Here is a 16,699-nt window from a genome sequence, read left to right on the forward strand (position 1 = left end):
ACGCTTCATCCAGTCCCAAACATGCTCAATGGGGGACAGATCCGGAGATCTTGCTGGCCAGGGTAGTTGACTTACACCTTCTAGAGCACGTTGGGTGGCACGGGATACATGCGGACGTGCATTGTCCTGTTGGAACAGCAAGTTCCCTTGCCGGTCTAGGAATGGAAGAACGATGGGTTCGATGACGGTTTGGATGTACCGTGCACTATTCAGTGTCCCCTCGACGATCACCAGTGGTGTACGGCCAGTGTAGGAGATCGCTCCCCACACCATGATGACGGGTGTTGGCCCTGTGTGCCTCGTTCGTATGCAGTCCTGATTGTGGCGCTCACCTGCACGGCGCCAAACACGCATACGACTATCATTGGCACCAAGGCAGAAGCGACTCTCATCGCTGAAGACGACACGTCTCCATTCGTCCCTCCATTCACGCCTGTCGCGACACCACTGGAGGCGGGCTGCACGATGTTGGGGCGTGAGCGGAAGATGGCCTGACGGTGTGCGGGACCGTAGCCCAGCTTCATGGAGACGGTTGCGAATGGTCCTCGCCGATACCCCGGGAGCAACAGTGTCCCTAATTTGCTGGTAAGTGGCGGTGCGGTCCCCTACGGCACTGCGTAGGATCCTACGGTCTTAGCGTGCATCCGTTCGTCGCTGCGGTCCGGTCCCAGGTCGACGGGAACGTGCACCTTCCGCCGACCACTGGCGACAACATCGATGTACTGTGGAGACCTCACGCCCCACGTGTTGAGCAATTCGGCGGTACGTCCACCCGGCCTCCCGCATGCCCACTATACGCCCTCGCTCAAAGTCCGTCAACTGCACATACGGTTCACGTCCACGCTGTCGCGGCATGCTACCAGTGTTAAAGACTGCGATGGAGCTCCGTATGCCACGGCAAACTGGCTGACACTGACGGCGGAGGTGCACAAATTCTGCGCAGCTAGCGCCATTCGACGGCCAACACCGCGGTTCCTGGTGTGTCCGCTGTGCCGTGCGTGTGATCATTGCTTGTACAGCCCTCTCGCAGTGTCCGGAGCAAGTATGGTGGGTCTGACACACCGGTGTCAATGTGTTCTTTTTTCCATTTCCAGGAGTGTACAATATTTCTTGAATAGTCCACTGCATATTTGCTTTGATTGATGCTAATTGTCCTCAGTTTGCTGGTTCGTTTTACTTTCTTCCCAAGACACCAACTGAGCTCACCAAAATCTCTCATTAATTAATTCTTTCTTGTACTTATTATTTCTGTTCAAGAAGATGATCAAATTGTTTGCAAACAGCCAGAATGAGTATATAACACAGTAAATGCACCGATCATATTCTGACTTATTTAGGTTCAATTTGTGTAGTATTATGTCTTTAACTTCTGATTCCAAATGCGTGAAGCCCGCTTTCTTTAGTTTGTAAACCATCATCTCCTTCCGCTTTTCACCTAGTGTTCAGGATCATGAATTTATACTTCTTCAATGAGATCACCCTACAGAAATATTGTCTGAAGATCCATGGGTTCAGTGTCAAGACAAAATTCAGCTGCTAAAACTTATCAGGGCACATCGTGAAGAATGATTAACAACAGACAAAAATGTTTCATCAGTGTTCATCCTTGGTATTTGAGAATAACCCTTTGCGACAAAATGAGCCTTCATAATGTTCAGTTTCATCATTTGACATTTGTTTGATCTTGAGTACATGTTTAGTATTGTCTATAAACCTCGTGGTAAATTCATCAAAGTGCAGATCTCATTTTTCAGTAATGACTCATATACATGATTAACACTTTCTTCCATTTTCCTTAGTTATTGCAGTACATTGTTTTTTTGTATGAATGTGGCTCAAGGTCACTAGCAAAACAAGCAAAATCATCAATAAAATAAATGAGGTTTGATTTTCTTGCCCATGATTATTTTTTAATTTCAGACAGCACTAGATCTGCATTTGATTGATCAGTTTTCCCATTGACATTGTCAGTCAGCGTCCACTCACTGCAGCTTTGTGCTAATTTGAGATAAACTGCATTTCTATTAACATCAGCATATGGTCATCTTCAATTTTTTGGTCCTGTCCTCCTCAGTTGCGCGTAATACTACGGTATGTTGATGATTTTCACTTATGGACCGTCTGACAGCAACTGAATAAAACACAATTTTAGTGCCATACGCGTTTCGCCTTTATTTTCTGTAAGGCATCATCAGTGGCCTGTAATATGTACATATGTTAGCTATTTTATTTACATTTTTGTCACTGTGCCTATAGGTTATAAACAGTTCTGGTGGTTGGTATTTCCTATTAAGTAGTAATGTTTTGAACTGTACTTACAGGTTGCGTAGACAGTTTCTTACATATTACGCTCCTGTTGCATTTTTGGTCTTGTTCTTCTTCCTATGAGCGCCAATTTGCTGCTTTTTCCTGCATTCCACAGCACTATGCACTGAACGCTTTTTTTTAATGCAATGTTTTGGTTTCTGTTGCCGACTGTCAAATGTTTTTGCCAAAGATCGAATATTACTGCCAAACTTATGAGTGTAACTATCGAAGTATCTGTGGTCTGTTCGTGTATGCATTTGTGTGTGTGTGTGTGTGTGTGTGTGTGTGTGTGTGTGTGTGTTTTTTGGTGTCATTTTATTTTATTGTATTTAATTATTTATTTTTGTTTATGTCCTGTGTATGTGTGTGTGTTTTGGTGTGATATATATATATTTTTTTTTTGTGCTGTGTATGTATGTCTGTCTGTATTTTGGTGTTATGCATTTTTTTTTTTTTTTTTTTTTTTTTTGAAGAGGGGGCTGTGTATGTGTGAGTGTGTGTGTGTGTGTGTGTGTGTGTGTGTGTGTGTGTGTGTGTGTGTGTGTATTTTGGTGTTATATACTTTTCTTATGTTATCATTTCCTTTATTAAGTGTAGTAAGGAGCCTGTGCTGATGTGTGTTTGTTCATTTATCACATGTTTGTTTTCTGCTATGGCTTTCTGGATGTGGAAGTTTTCTTGCATTTGTATAAGATGTTTGTCATGGTTGCTTATTCTCATTATTTTCATTTCTTGTTCCATGTTTGTAGGATGATGGTTGTAGTGTTTTAAATGCTCTGCAAATGTGGAATGGTTTGTTTCATACTTCCAACATCTGATATGTTCTTTGTATCTTGTTTCAAAATTCCTGCATGTCATACCTATGTATACTGCATCACAACTTTGACATTCAAGTTTATATATTCCTGATTGTTGGAATTTGTCCCTCTTGGTAGCTGGCTGGCTTAGGTGTGATTGAAGGGTTTGCCCAGGCTTATATGCTATTTTGAAGCCCTGTCTCTTTAGGATGTTTGCAACTCTGTGTGTTAGTTTATGTGTGTAGGTCATGGTGTACCATCTGGTTCTTTTCTGTGTGGTGTTGTCATTGTGTGTGTTTGTTGAGTGTGTTTGTAAGTTTTCAGCTTGTGAGTTCTTTTGTATTGTGGAAATGTTGTGTTTGTTTTTTATTTGTGTTTTTATTTTTTGATTGAGCCTGTGTACCACATGTGTGTCATACCCGTTGTTCCTAGCTATTTGTATGATCGTGTTCATTTCTTGTTCATAGTTTCTCTTACTGAGTGGGATTCTGTTTAATCTATGTAACATGTGTCTTAGTGCTGCAAATTTCTGGCTTTGGGGGTGGTTGGATGTGGAATGTATTATTGTGTCCGTGGCTGTTGGTTTTCTAAAGATGTTAAATGTATGTTTTCCATTTTCTTTTTTAATTGTAATGTCAAGAAAATTTATTTGATTTTCTTTTTCTTTTTCAAGTGTGAATTTTATGTTCTTATGAGCTTTGTTTATTTCTGAATGGAGTTCATCTATTTTTTCACTTGGCTCGTCTACCAAACAAATAATGTCATCCACGTATCTGTACCAATATATGATTTTGAAACTTTCATTTGTGGTTATCTTATCAAATATCTGATTTTCAAGGTGACTGATGAAAATGTTTGCTAGTGTTCCTGATATTGGGGATCCCATGGGCAGTCCATCAGTTTGTAGATAATATTCTTCCTCAAACTGAAAGTAGTTTTGTTCAGTTGTCAGTCTGAGCATATCTGTTATTTCTTTTATTGCGTCTGTGGTGAGGTTGCTGTGGGATGAGAGATTTTGTTCTATGATTTCTATTGTTTCTGTGACAGGGATGGAGGTATACATATTTTCTATATCGAATGAAATCAGTGATGCTGTGTGTGGTACCTGTATGTTCTGTATATTTTCTATTAGGTTTCCTGTGTTTATCACTGTTCTGTTGTTCTCTACTTTATAGTGTTTTGTAACTAACTTTTGGAGGTGTTTGGCTATGCGGTATGTTGGGGCTTTCTTGAAGTTGATAACAGGTCTCATTGGCATTCCGTCTTTATGTACTTTCGGTTGACTGCGGAGTGTTGGTGCTTGTGGGTTTTTCTGTGTTAAGTAGTATTTTTGTTTGTCTGTGAGTGTGTGTTCAATGTTTTTCAGTGTTCGTTTCACATTTGCCTGGAATCGTGTAGTTGGATCTGACTTCAGTTTTTGTATTGCGTTGGTGTTTATGTATTCCTTGGTTTTTGTGATGTATTGCTCTTTATCCATGAGTACTGTTACATTTCCCTTGTCTGCTCTTGTTATTAATACGTTGTTGTTTGTTAACTTTTGTTTTAACCTTTTCATAATAGCTGCTTCTGTTTGGTTGTTCTTATTGTGTGTCTGCTGTGTTTGTTTTATTATGCCTTTTATTTCTTCTTTTACTAGTTCTCTTGTCAGTCCTATGTTTATTTCACAATTATTTTGTTGTTCTTCACGTGTAAGGATGTGTTCGGTTTCTACTATGAGATTTTCTATGTATTGATTGTTCACCTTGCTATTGGTGCAGTGTTTCAAGCCTTTTTCCAAGAGCATTTTTTCGTTTTCGTGTAGTTCTGTCTCTGTTAGGTTAACTAAGCGTGGATGGAATGAGTGTTGGTGTTCATGTGGTTTCCCATTTAAAATGTAAATGTATTTTTGCGTCTTTTTTACTGTTAGTTTCATTATCTTGTGTTTATGTTTGTTTTGTAAATGTTTCATTGCTATGTATGTGTTGTGCTCAGTTTTTTCTACTAGTGCCATGAAAACTGCGGCGTTTCCTACGTTTTTTGCCAATTCTAGATGAGTTTCATAGAGCATCAAGTTTAGGTGCTGTTTTTTCGAATAGAGCATCTTAATTTCATGTAGTAACCAATATCGTTCTGCGAATGATTTCGACTTTTGTGCCACTGTAGAACTGTTTTTAACCTTTACATTAATGTAGCTTGGAATTAAATCGTTCTTTTTGCATGTTCTGTTGAATTTTATATGCTGTATCGTCTTATGGAGTCTCAGATGTATTTTCTTGAACCTGTTGTACACGTTGACAGGGAATGCTTGACATAGCTGTATTGACATCTTCAATTTTTTGGTCCTGTCCTCCTCAGTTGCGCGTAATACTACGGTATGTTGATGATTTTCACTTATGGACCGTCTGACAGCAACTGAATAAAACACAATTTTAGTGCCATACGCGTTTCGCCTTTATTTTCTGTAAGGCATCATCAGTGGCCTGTAATATGTACATATGTTAGCTATTTTATTTACATTTTTGTCACTGTGCCTATAGGTTATAAACAGTTCTGGTGGTTGGTATTTCCTATTAAGTAGTAATGTTTTGAACTGTACTTACAGGTTGCGTAGACAGTTTCTTACATATTACGCTCCTGTTGCATTTTTGGTCTTGTTCTTCTTCCTATGAGCGCCAATTTGCTGCTTTTTCCTGCATTCCACAGCACTATGCACTGAACGCTTTTTTTTAATGCAATGTTTTGGTTTCTGTTGCCGACTGTCAAATGTTTTTGCCAAAGATCGAATATTACTGCCAAACTTATGAGTGTAACTATCGAAGTATCTGTGGTCTGTTCGTGTATGCATTTGTGTGTGTGTGTGTGTGTGTGTGTGTGTGTGTGTGTGTGTGTGTTTTTTGGTGTCATTTTATTTTATTGTATTTAATTATTTATTTTTGTTTATGTCCTGTGTATGTGTGTGTGTTTTGGTGTGATATATATATATATTTTTTTTGTGCTGTGTATGTATGTCTGTCTGTATTTTGGTGTTATGCATTTTTTTTTTTTTTTTTTTTTTTTTTTGAAGAGGGGGCTGTGTATGTGTGAGTGTGTGTGTGTGTGTGTGTGTGTGTGTGTGTGTGTGTGTGTGTGTGTGTATTTTGGTGTTATATACTTTTCTTATGTTATCATTTCCTTTATTAAGTGTAGTAAGGAGCCTGTGCTGATGTGTGTTTGTTCATTTATCACATGTTTGTTTTCTGCTATGGCTTTCTGGATGTGGAAGTTTTCTTGCATTTGTATAAGATGTTTGTCATGGTTGCTTATTCTCATTATTTTCATTTCTTGTTCCATGTTTGTAGGATGATGGTTGTAGTGTTTTAAATGCTCTGCAAATGTGGAATGGTTTGTTTCATACTTCCAACATCTGATATGTTCTTTGTATCTTGTTTCAAAATTCCTGCATGTCATACCTATGTATACTGCATCACAACTTTGACATTCAAGTTTATATATTCCTGATTGTTGGAATTTGTCCCTCTTGGTAGCTGGCTGGCTTAGGTGTGATTGAAGGGTTTGCCCAGGCTTATATGCTATTTTGAAGCCCTGTCTCTTTAGGATGTTTGCAACTCTGTGTGTTAGTTTATGTGTGTAGGTCATGGTGTACCATCTGGTTCTTTTCTGTGTGGTGTTGTCATTGTGTGTGTTTGTTGAGTGTGTTTGTAAGTTTTCAGCTTGTGAGTTCTTTTGTATTGTGGAAATGTTGTGTTTGTTTTTTATTTGTGTTTTTATTTTTTGATTGAGCCTGTGTACCACATGTGTGTCATACCCGTTGTTCCTAGCTATTTGTATGATCGTGTTCATTTCTTGTTCATAGTTTCTCTTACTGAGTGGGATTCTGTTTAATCTATGTAACATGTGTCTTAGTGCTGCAAATTTCTGGCTTTGGGGGTGGTTGGATGTGGAATGTATTATTGTGTCCGTGGCTGTTGGTTTTCTAAAGATGTTAAATGTATGTTTTCCATTTTCTTTTTTAATTGTAATGTCAAGAAAATTTATTTGATTTTCTTTTTCTTTTTCAAGTGTGAATTTTATGTTCTTATGAGCTTTGTTTATTTCTGAATGGAGTTCATCTATTTTTTCACTTGGCTCGTCTACCAAACAAATAATGTCATCCACGTATCTGTACCAATATATGATTTTGAAACTTTCATTTGTGGTTATCTTATCAAATATCTGATTTTCAAGGTGACTGATGAAAATGTTTGCTAGTGTTCCTGATATTGGGGATCCCATGGGCAGTCCATCAGTTTGTAGATAATATTCTTCCTCAAACTGAAAGTAGTTTTGTTCAGTTGTCAGTCTGAGCATATCTGTTATTTCTTTTATTGCGTCTGTGGTGAGGTTGCTGTGGGATGAGAGATTTTGTTCTATGATTTCTATTGTTTCTGTGACAGGGATGGAGGTATACATATTTTCTATATCGAATGAAATCAGTGATGCTGTGTGTGGTACCTGTATGTTCTGTATATTTTCTATTAGGTTTCCTGTGTTTATCACTGTTCTGTTGTTCTCTACTTTATAGTGTTTTGTAACTAACTTTTGGAGGTGTTTGGCTATGCGGTATGTTGGGGCTTTCTTGAAGTTGATAACAGGTCTCATTGGCATTCCGTCTTTATGTACTTTCGGTTGACTGCGGAGTGTTGGTGCTTGTGGGTTTTTCTGTGTTAAGTAGTATTTTTGTTTGTCTGTGAGTGTGTGTTCAATGTTTTTCAGTGTTCGTTTCACATTTGCCTGGAATCGTGTAGTTGGATCTGACTTCAGTTTTTGTATTGCGTTGGTGTTTATGTATTCCTTGGTTTTTGTGATGTATTGCTCTTTATCCATGAGTACTGTTACATTTCCCTTGTCTGCTCTTGTTATTAATACGTTGTTGTTTGTTAACTTTTGTTTTAACCTTTTCATAATAGCTGCTTCTGTTTGGTTGTTCTTATTGTGTGTCTGCTGTGTTTGTTTTATTATGCCTTTTATTTCTTCTTTTACTAGTTCTCTTGTCAGTCCTATGTTTATTTCACAATTATTTTGTTGTTCTTCACGTGTAAGGATGTGTTCGGTTTCTACTATGAGATTTTCTATGTATTGATTGTTCACCTTGCTATTGGTGCAGTGTTTCAAGCCTTTTTCCAAGAGCATTTTTTCGTTTTCGTGTAGTTCTGTCTCTGTTAGGTTAACTAAGCGTGGATGGAATGAGTGTTGGTGTTCATGTGGTTTCCCATTTAAAATGTAAATGTATTTTTGCGTCTTTTTTACTGTTAGTTTCATTATCTTGTGTTTATGTTTGTTTTGTAAATGTTTCATTGCTATGTATGTGTTGTGCTCAGTTTTTTCTACTAGTGCCATGAAAACTGCGGCGTTTCCTACGTTTTTTGCCAATTCTAGATGAGTTTCATAGAGCATCAAGTTTAGGTGCTGTTTTTTCGAATAGAGCATCTTAATTTCATGTAGTAACCAATATCGTTCTGCGAATGATTTCGACTTTTGTGCCACTGTAGAACTGTTTTTAACCTTTACATTAATGTAGCTTGGAATTAAATCGTTCTTTTTGCATGTTCTGTTGAATTTTATATGCTGTATCGTCTTATGGAGTCTCAGATGTATTTTCTTGAACCTGTTGTACACGTTGACAGGGAATGCTTGACATAGCTGTATTGACATCTTCAATTTTTTGGTCCTGTCCTCCTCAGTTGCGCGTAATACTACGGTATGTTGATGATTTTCACTTATGGACCGTCTGACAGCAACTGAATAAAACACAATTTTAGTGCCATACGCGTTTCGCCTTTATTTTCTGTAAGGCATCATCAGTGGCCTGTAATATGTACATATGTTAGCTATTTTATTTACATTTTTGTCACTGTGCCTATAGGTTATAAACAGTTCTGGTGGTTGGTATTTCCTATTAAGTAGTAATGTTTTGAACTGTACTTACAGGTTGCGTAGACAGTTTCTTACATATTACGCTCCTGTTGCATTTTTGGTCTTGTTCTTCTTCCTATGAGCGCCAATTTGCTGCTTTTTCCTGCATTCCACAGCACTATGCACTGAACGCTTTTTTTTAATGCAATGTTTTGGTTTCTGTTGCCGACTGTCAAATGTTTTTGCCAAAGATCGAATATTACTGCCAAACTTATGAGTGTAACTATCGAAGTATCTGTGGTCTGTTCGTGTATGCATTTGTGTGTGTGTGTGTGTGTGTGTGTGTGTGTGTGTGTGTGTGTGTGTTTTTTGGTGTCATTTTATTTTATTGTATTTAATTATTTATTTTTGTTTATGTCCTGTGTGACAAAAATGTAAATAAAATAGCTAACATATGTACATATTACAGGCCACTGATGATGCCTTACAGAAAATAAAGGCGAAACGCGTATGGCACTAAAATTGTGTTTTATTCAGTTGCTGTCAGACGGTCCATAAGTGAAAATCATCAACATACCGTAGTATCAGCATATGGTGTTTCTGCTTTTTTGAGGATGTTAGGTAATGATGCTGACTGAGCACACATCATAGCTTCTACTTATGTACCTGGGCCCATTCCATTATTGTCAGTTTGAATTACTGTTATTGACATTTTTCTAGCATTTGCATTTTGAATTTTCAATGAACTGCACATCGAGGACCTTCACAATTGTCTTTGGCGAATTTGTGTCTATGAAATGGTATGTCTTAGAAATCTTCACAATATTTGACATCATTTTTGTTGTATATACCACACAATACACCATCAAACAATAAGCACAATCCACTTCTTGTCATTGGACTAACTCACAGCAGCTTTTATTGAAGTCCTGGAACATACACAGCGTCATTAATAGTTATCTGCTTATTCTTATGATCAGCAGTAACTTCAAGATGAACATTGCCCTCTGTGATTGCTGTTATCTGCTGCTGTAATTTTTGCAATTGTGGTCAATTCAGAATTGTTGAATGAGGGTCTCTCTCATTCATCTTTTTTTTTTTTTTTTTTTTTTTTTTTTTTTTTTTTTTTTTTTTTTACACTCATTTGTCAAACAACCAGTTTTGTGGCTAGGGCTGGAATACATATGAATTTTCTACTCTCAGTTACTTTGGCACTCCCCGATAGTGCTTGCAGAATTATTTACAGTAGGAGCAAATTTCTGCTGATAGTTACTGTCTGATAGTTACTTGCCAGTACTTCTTGTGTGTGTCTGAGAGTCTTGCAAGAGCAGATACAGCAGGGCGAGAGTGTTTGTGGAAGCTGAGAGATCACTCTCTGTGAGATTTTTCTGTCACAGTTCTGGAGAGATGGAAGAGGTTACAATGGAAGAGCATAGGGCTGCAACTGCACTACATTCTTAAAAAAACATATGTGACACTGTTTGTGTTGGATAACAGAGCTTATTAGGTAACTGAATGATTTTGGAGCATGCAAGTATCTCTTTGTAGTACTTGTGATTGAAGATTCAGAACATTACTGAAATTTTAAGAGAATGATAGTGATGGAGATGTAAATAATATTCATTATTATTCGGCCCCAGTGTTGCCAAGCTAGATACTACTATGTGTAAATCCACACACACAAACTGCTTGTGATGATATTTCTATCATCAGGTACTTTTATTCTCTTCAATATTTGATCAAGTCACAATTACGATGAAATAACACCACACTTTATTTTATCGTGATACACATACTCGTTCAAAATGCAAATAGGGCTGATACCTGATAAATGAAGCATTTCCAGACATTATTCTTTTTTTTTTTTTGAATGATTTTACTTGTATTTACTTAAGGAACCATTCATAAATTTCTGAAAGTCACCTATTCAACACAAAATATAATAATATAATCAATAAATAACTACATCATATAAAATTGTAGCTACAGCGTATTATGTAAAGCTAAATGGCAATCCCCAGAACCATGGATCTCATTGCTGTTGGGGTAGATTGCATGCCTCAGTGATACAGTTAGTGCCGGTGCCACAAGTGCAACCACAATGGAGTTGTGTCTGTTGGTATGACAAACAAATGTGTTGTTTTTGAAGAGGAGCAGCAGTCTTATCAGTAGTTGCAGGGATAACAGTCTGAATGACTGACTGATCTGGTCTTGTAACACCAACGAAAACAGCCTTACTGTGCTGATACTGTGAATGGCTGAAAACAAGGGGAAACTACAGGTGTAATGTTTTGTGATGGCATGCAGATCTACTATGTGGTTACATGATGATGCATCCTGTTGGGTAAAATATCTCCCTTTCAGATCTTTGAGCAGGCACTACTCAGGAGGATTCTTCGTCAGGAGTAACAAAATTGGCATTCTATGGATAGGAGTGTGGTATGTTAGATCCCTTAATAATCAGACAGGTAGGTTAGAAAATTTAAAGAGGGAAATGGATAGGTTGCAGTTAGATATAGCAGGAATTAGTGAAGTTTGGTTTAAGAATCATGAACGATGGTTGTATACATGGAACAGGCATGGAGACACCAGAAGGTTTCAGATTGGTTATATAATGGTAAGACAGAAATTTTGGAACCAGATCTTAAATTGTAAGACATGTCCAGGGGCAGATGAGGACTGTAACCACAATTTATTGAATATGAACTGCTGATTAGGAGGGAAGAAATTGAAAAAACTTTGGAAATTAAGGAGATGGGTATGATAATGCATTTTTCATAGTTAAAAAGAACACAGGTACTGCAGTGTTTACAGCCATTATGAGATATATGAAATGTATTCCCAGTTATGAATACAAACAACCATCAGCTGTATAAGGGACTAACAACAATGAAAATTTGTGCTGGGTTGAAACTTGATCCCGGATTTCCCACTTCATGCAAGTGGTCACATTAACTGCTTTAGCTATCTGTACATGAGTCATGGCCAGACCCAAACTTCCTTATGTCATTGTTCTGGTGTCACATCCTATACTTGCACACTCATTATCTAATTCCAGTACATCCTTGCATTACATGCATGCATGTATGTCTGAAGGGACATTGCATCATTCTTCTGAATCGTATTCTGCAATATCTTATTCATCCTCCAATACTTTCAGTTGAAGTGTACTCTGTTGTATGGGAATTGCATAAAGTATCTACAAGTACAAGCTTAATGCAAGAACAATTACATGTGGTAGTTTGGGTATGGCTGTGAGCTCCGCGTGGATAGCCGAAGTGGTTGAGGTGACAGCTTATGTAAAGCAGAAAACCTACATTAGAGTCCTGGTCCGGCACAAATTTTCATTGTCATCATTCCTGTATACAGCTGATAGTTGTTTGTGTTCATTACAATGATGTATAAATTTCATGTAAGGAGGTAAGTTGAAAGAACCAGAGGTTGTTGAGAGTTTCAGATGGAGCATTGGACAACAATTGACTATAACTGGGAAAAGGTATATGGCAGAAGATGAATGGGTAGCTTTGCTAGATGAAATTGTGAAGGCAGCAGAGGATCAAATAGGTAAAAAGACAAGGCCTAGTAGAAGTCTTACAGGAGATATTGAATTTAGTTGATGAAAGGGAAAAAAATTAAAAATGCTATAAAGCTGTGAAGACGAGGCATGAGTCGTGCTTGGGTAGCTCACTTGCTCGCGAAAGGCAAAGGTCCTGAGTTCAAGTCTCGGTCCAGCACCCGGTTTTAATCTGCCAGGAAGTTTCATATCAGTGCACACTCTGCTGCAGAGTGAGAATCTCATTCTGGAAAAATGCTGTAATTGAAGCAGGCGAAAGGGAATACAAAGTCTGAAAAATGAGACTGCAGAGTGAGAATCTCATTCTGGAAAAATGCTGTAATTGAAGCAGGCGAAAGGGAATACAAAGTCTGAAAAATGAGACTGACAGAATGTGTAAAATGACTGAGCAGGACAGGCTAGAGGACAAATGTAAGGCAAATACCACCTGCAGGAAAATTAAAGACACTGTTAGAGAAAAGAGAAGCAGACGTATGTCTATGAATAGCTCAGATGGAAATCCAGAATTAAGCAAAGAAGAGTGAAGGTGGAAGGGTCTATACAAGCGATATGAACTGTAAGGTAGTATCATAGAAAGGGAAGAGGATGTAGATAAAGATGAGATGGGAGATATGACACTGCAAGAAGAATTTGACTGAGCTCTGAAAGACCTAAGTCAAAACAAGACCCCTGGAGAAGATGACATTCCATCAGAAATACTGACAGTCTTGGGAGAGCCAGCCATGACAAAACTAAAAATCTAGTGTGCGAGGTGCATGAAATATGTGAAATACACTCATATTTCAAGAAGAATGTAATAACTCCAATTCCAATGAAAGCAGGTGCTGATAGACGTGAATATTAGAGGAATATCAGTTTAATAAACCATGGTTGTAAAATACTAACACAAGTTCCTTACAGAAGAATGGAAAAACTAGTAGGAGCTGAAGTCGGGGAAGGTCAGTTTGGATTCTGAGAAATGTACCAACAGATGAGGCAATACCGACTCTACAATGTACCATAAAAGAAAGATGAAGCAGGGGCAAAACTACATTCATAGCATCGGTAGACACAGAGATAGCTTTTGGTAGTGATCATTGGAATGCTCCCTTTGAATTTCTGAAGGTAACAGGGATAAAATACAGGGAGTGAAAGGCTGTTTACAACTTGTACAGAAATCTGATGGCAATTACAAGAGTTGAAGGGCATTAAGTGGAAGCAGTGGCTGAGAGAGGAATGAGACAGTGTTGAAGCCTATTCCCAACAATCTGTACATTGAGGAAGCAGTAAAGGAAACCAAAGAAAAATTTGGGGTAGGAATTAAAGTCCAGGGAGAAGAAATAATAACTTTGAGGTCTGTCAATGAAATTGTAACTTGGTCAGAGCCAGCAAAGGACTTGGAAGAACAGTTTAACAGATTGTAAAGTGTCTTGAAAGGAAGATAAGATGAACTTCAACAAAAACAAAACAACAGTAGTGAAATGTAGTCAAATTAACTCAGATGATGTTGGGGGAATTAGATTAGGAAATGAGACACTTCAAGTAGTAGATAATTTTTGCTGTTTTTGCAGTAAAATAAGTGATGATGGCCAAAGTAGAGACTGTGAAATGTAGACTGGCAATGGCCTGAAAAGTGATTCTGAAGAAGAGAAATTGACATCAGATATACATTTATGTTCTAAACAGTGGAATCTCCAGGTAGGAATATCGACTATGTGGGAAAAGACAGATTGCTACTTTTGTAAAGAAGACACATTGAGTTGTGGAATTCCAGCACGAGATGCCGGAGTTGGTGGTCGTGTATGCTTCTTGATTTTGTGAATGGTGTATGTCACTTTTTTACTGATGAAGGCTGTGGCCAAAAGGTCTATGTAAGTGTCTTTTAATTGTGCCTTTCTGCAACTTGACGTGTCCTTTTTTTTTTAAGTAGCTATCTTCACTTTCCTGGATTTAAGTGTTAGGAAGTCTTTTCTGAAGATATTTGTGTGGAGTGTAACTATGTATGGAAGTGATACATGGATGATAAATGGTTTAGACAAGAATACAAGTTCTTGAAAAGTGGTGCTAAAGATATTGAATGTGTAGATCCCATAAGTAATGAGGAGGAACAGAGTAGAATTGGAGAGACAAGGAATTTGTGACACAACCTGACTAAAAGGAGGGATCAGTTGATAGGACATGTTCTGAGATTTCAAGGGATTGCCAATTAATACTCGTGGGAAGTAGGGGGGGGGGGGGGGGGAGGGGGAGTGTTAAAAATCATAGTAGGAGACTAAAAGAGGGGTACAGTAAGAAGATTCAGAAGGATGTAGGTTGCAGTAGTTATTCAGAGGTGAAGAGGCTTGCACAGGATAGAGCAGCATGGAGAGCTGCATCAAACAAGTCTTTGGGCTGAAGACCACAACAACAAATGGCAATTTTCTGAGTTGCAAAACAGTTACTTTCAAACATAACTCCACTTATTCCTCTATGTTAAGCTATGTTATAAAACTACATACCATGCTGATTTCCTTACATTTAGGATATTCTGGTGAGTTTCTTCTTCTGTGGTTGTGTTAAAAGCTGTAGTCATTTTAGCCAACAAAATTTGCTTCTTATCTCAGTTCCCTTAGTCTTTAGCTGTACAACCCACAATGCTGGCCTTTCCTCATACATATTACAGGGTGTATACGACCCGGGACAACTGGGAGATCCGGGAAAAACCTGGGACTTTTTTCATCCAGGAGAAAACCGGGAATTTTTTAGAATTCTGTGAATTTTTCATTTTTTTAGTTCTTAGTTAAATTTTTGTAACTTTGACTGGTAAGAACCAATACTCTAACAAAGAATATTACTGTATCTTGCTACTGCAGAATAATACTGCAGCAACAAAACACAAACGAGAGAAAAAAAAAGAAAAGAAAAATTAAGTTGCAAAGGAAATGCACTATACACAAGAACAAAACACAGTGCTCATACAAGCAACTGCCAACAGCAAAGTGTGTCAAAGGCTTTAGGAAGACTATGCAACATAACAACATAACAACAAATTGCCTCCGATGAGCGTGACGTCACAACAGTTCACATTAAATTCGTTGCAACAGTTGTGAGCCAGCTTATGAGCATGTGCAGATGAGTCAGGTATGAGTAGTACCTTCTCCCGCTTCTGGCTACAGAAGTGTGGCAGTTAGCTGTATAAGCAATAGCAGCAAGCAGCCAGATGCTACCCGGAAAAATTTTACTGGTGCGCCTAAGCTGCCAGATTCACATATGCGCAACAGGCCCGGAACTAGGGGGCTGGGGCAAACCAGGGTATCTGCCGCAGGTGGCAGTTTCAGAGGGGCGGTGGCACCAAATTCATATTATTCAGGAAAAATATCTTGTTTCACAAAGCACCAAGCATCCAGCACATGTTGGTCTGTCGATTGCTCATATGATTTTGAACGCATCCCTGTTGGTTTTTGAACATTTTTGATCAAATTCTAAGTTGATTTCTGAATGAATGGTAAGTTGATTATTGAATGTGTGCATAGTGTACATGATGTCTCTGCCAGGGGAATCCCCCTCACATCTAGGAATAAACTTTCCTGCAGACAAAAGGGGACGGGTCCATACGAGCTGAGCGAATAAAGCCGAAAGGGTGAATGGCAATCGCTGTTTATGTGGTTGGCTGGGTTCGCAAATGATCAGCGCTGTTATAATTCCTAGCAAATTCCATAGATTCAGACTACCAGAGTGGAAATAAACGACTAACAGGAATAACAGGTAACAAAGATTACATATTGTCTTTTCCGTGTATCCAAGAAAATGAAATTTTGACAGAAAATTTTTGGCCAGACCCCTACACTACTAAGGGGCAGTTATACAACCCCCGGCTAGAAGTTGCTAAAGTTCTATTCTGGGAGTAGTGCGGGAAATGTGTTGTACGTACATGTAATAATGCCTAACTGTTGCGGATATGTGAACAAACATTTTCCGGCGTGCATAGTGGCGCGCGAGATATGATGTGCAGAGTGCATTAGACTCTATGGAATATACATGTTCTGTGTTTGTTGATGGGGGAATGTAATACAATTTGGTAGTCAAATGTATTAATATGTGTTGTGCAAATAAAGCATAAGCTTATTTTGTCCCTTAAATTGTGTTACCTGCCATTTAGCTGCCTTAACCTGCATAAACTACAACACTAACT

This window comes from Schistocerca americana, chromosome 4 (assembly GCF_021461395.2).
Source record: "Schistocerca americana isolate TAMUIC-IGC-003095 chromosome 4, iqSchAmer2.1, whole genome shotgun sequence".
Classification (NCBI taxonomy): Eukaryota; Metazoa; Arthropoda; class Insecta; order Orthoptera; family Acrididae; genus Schistocerca; species Schistocerca americana.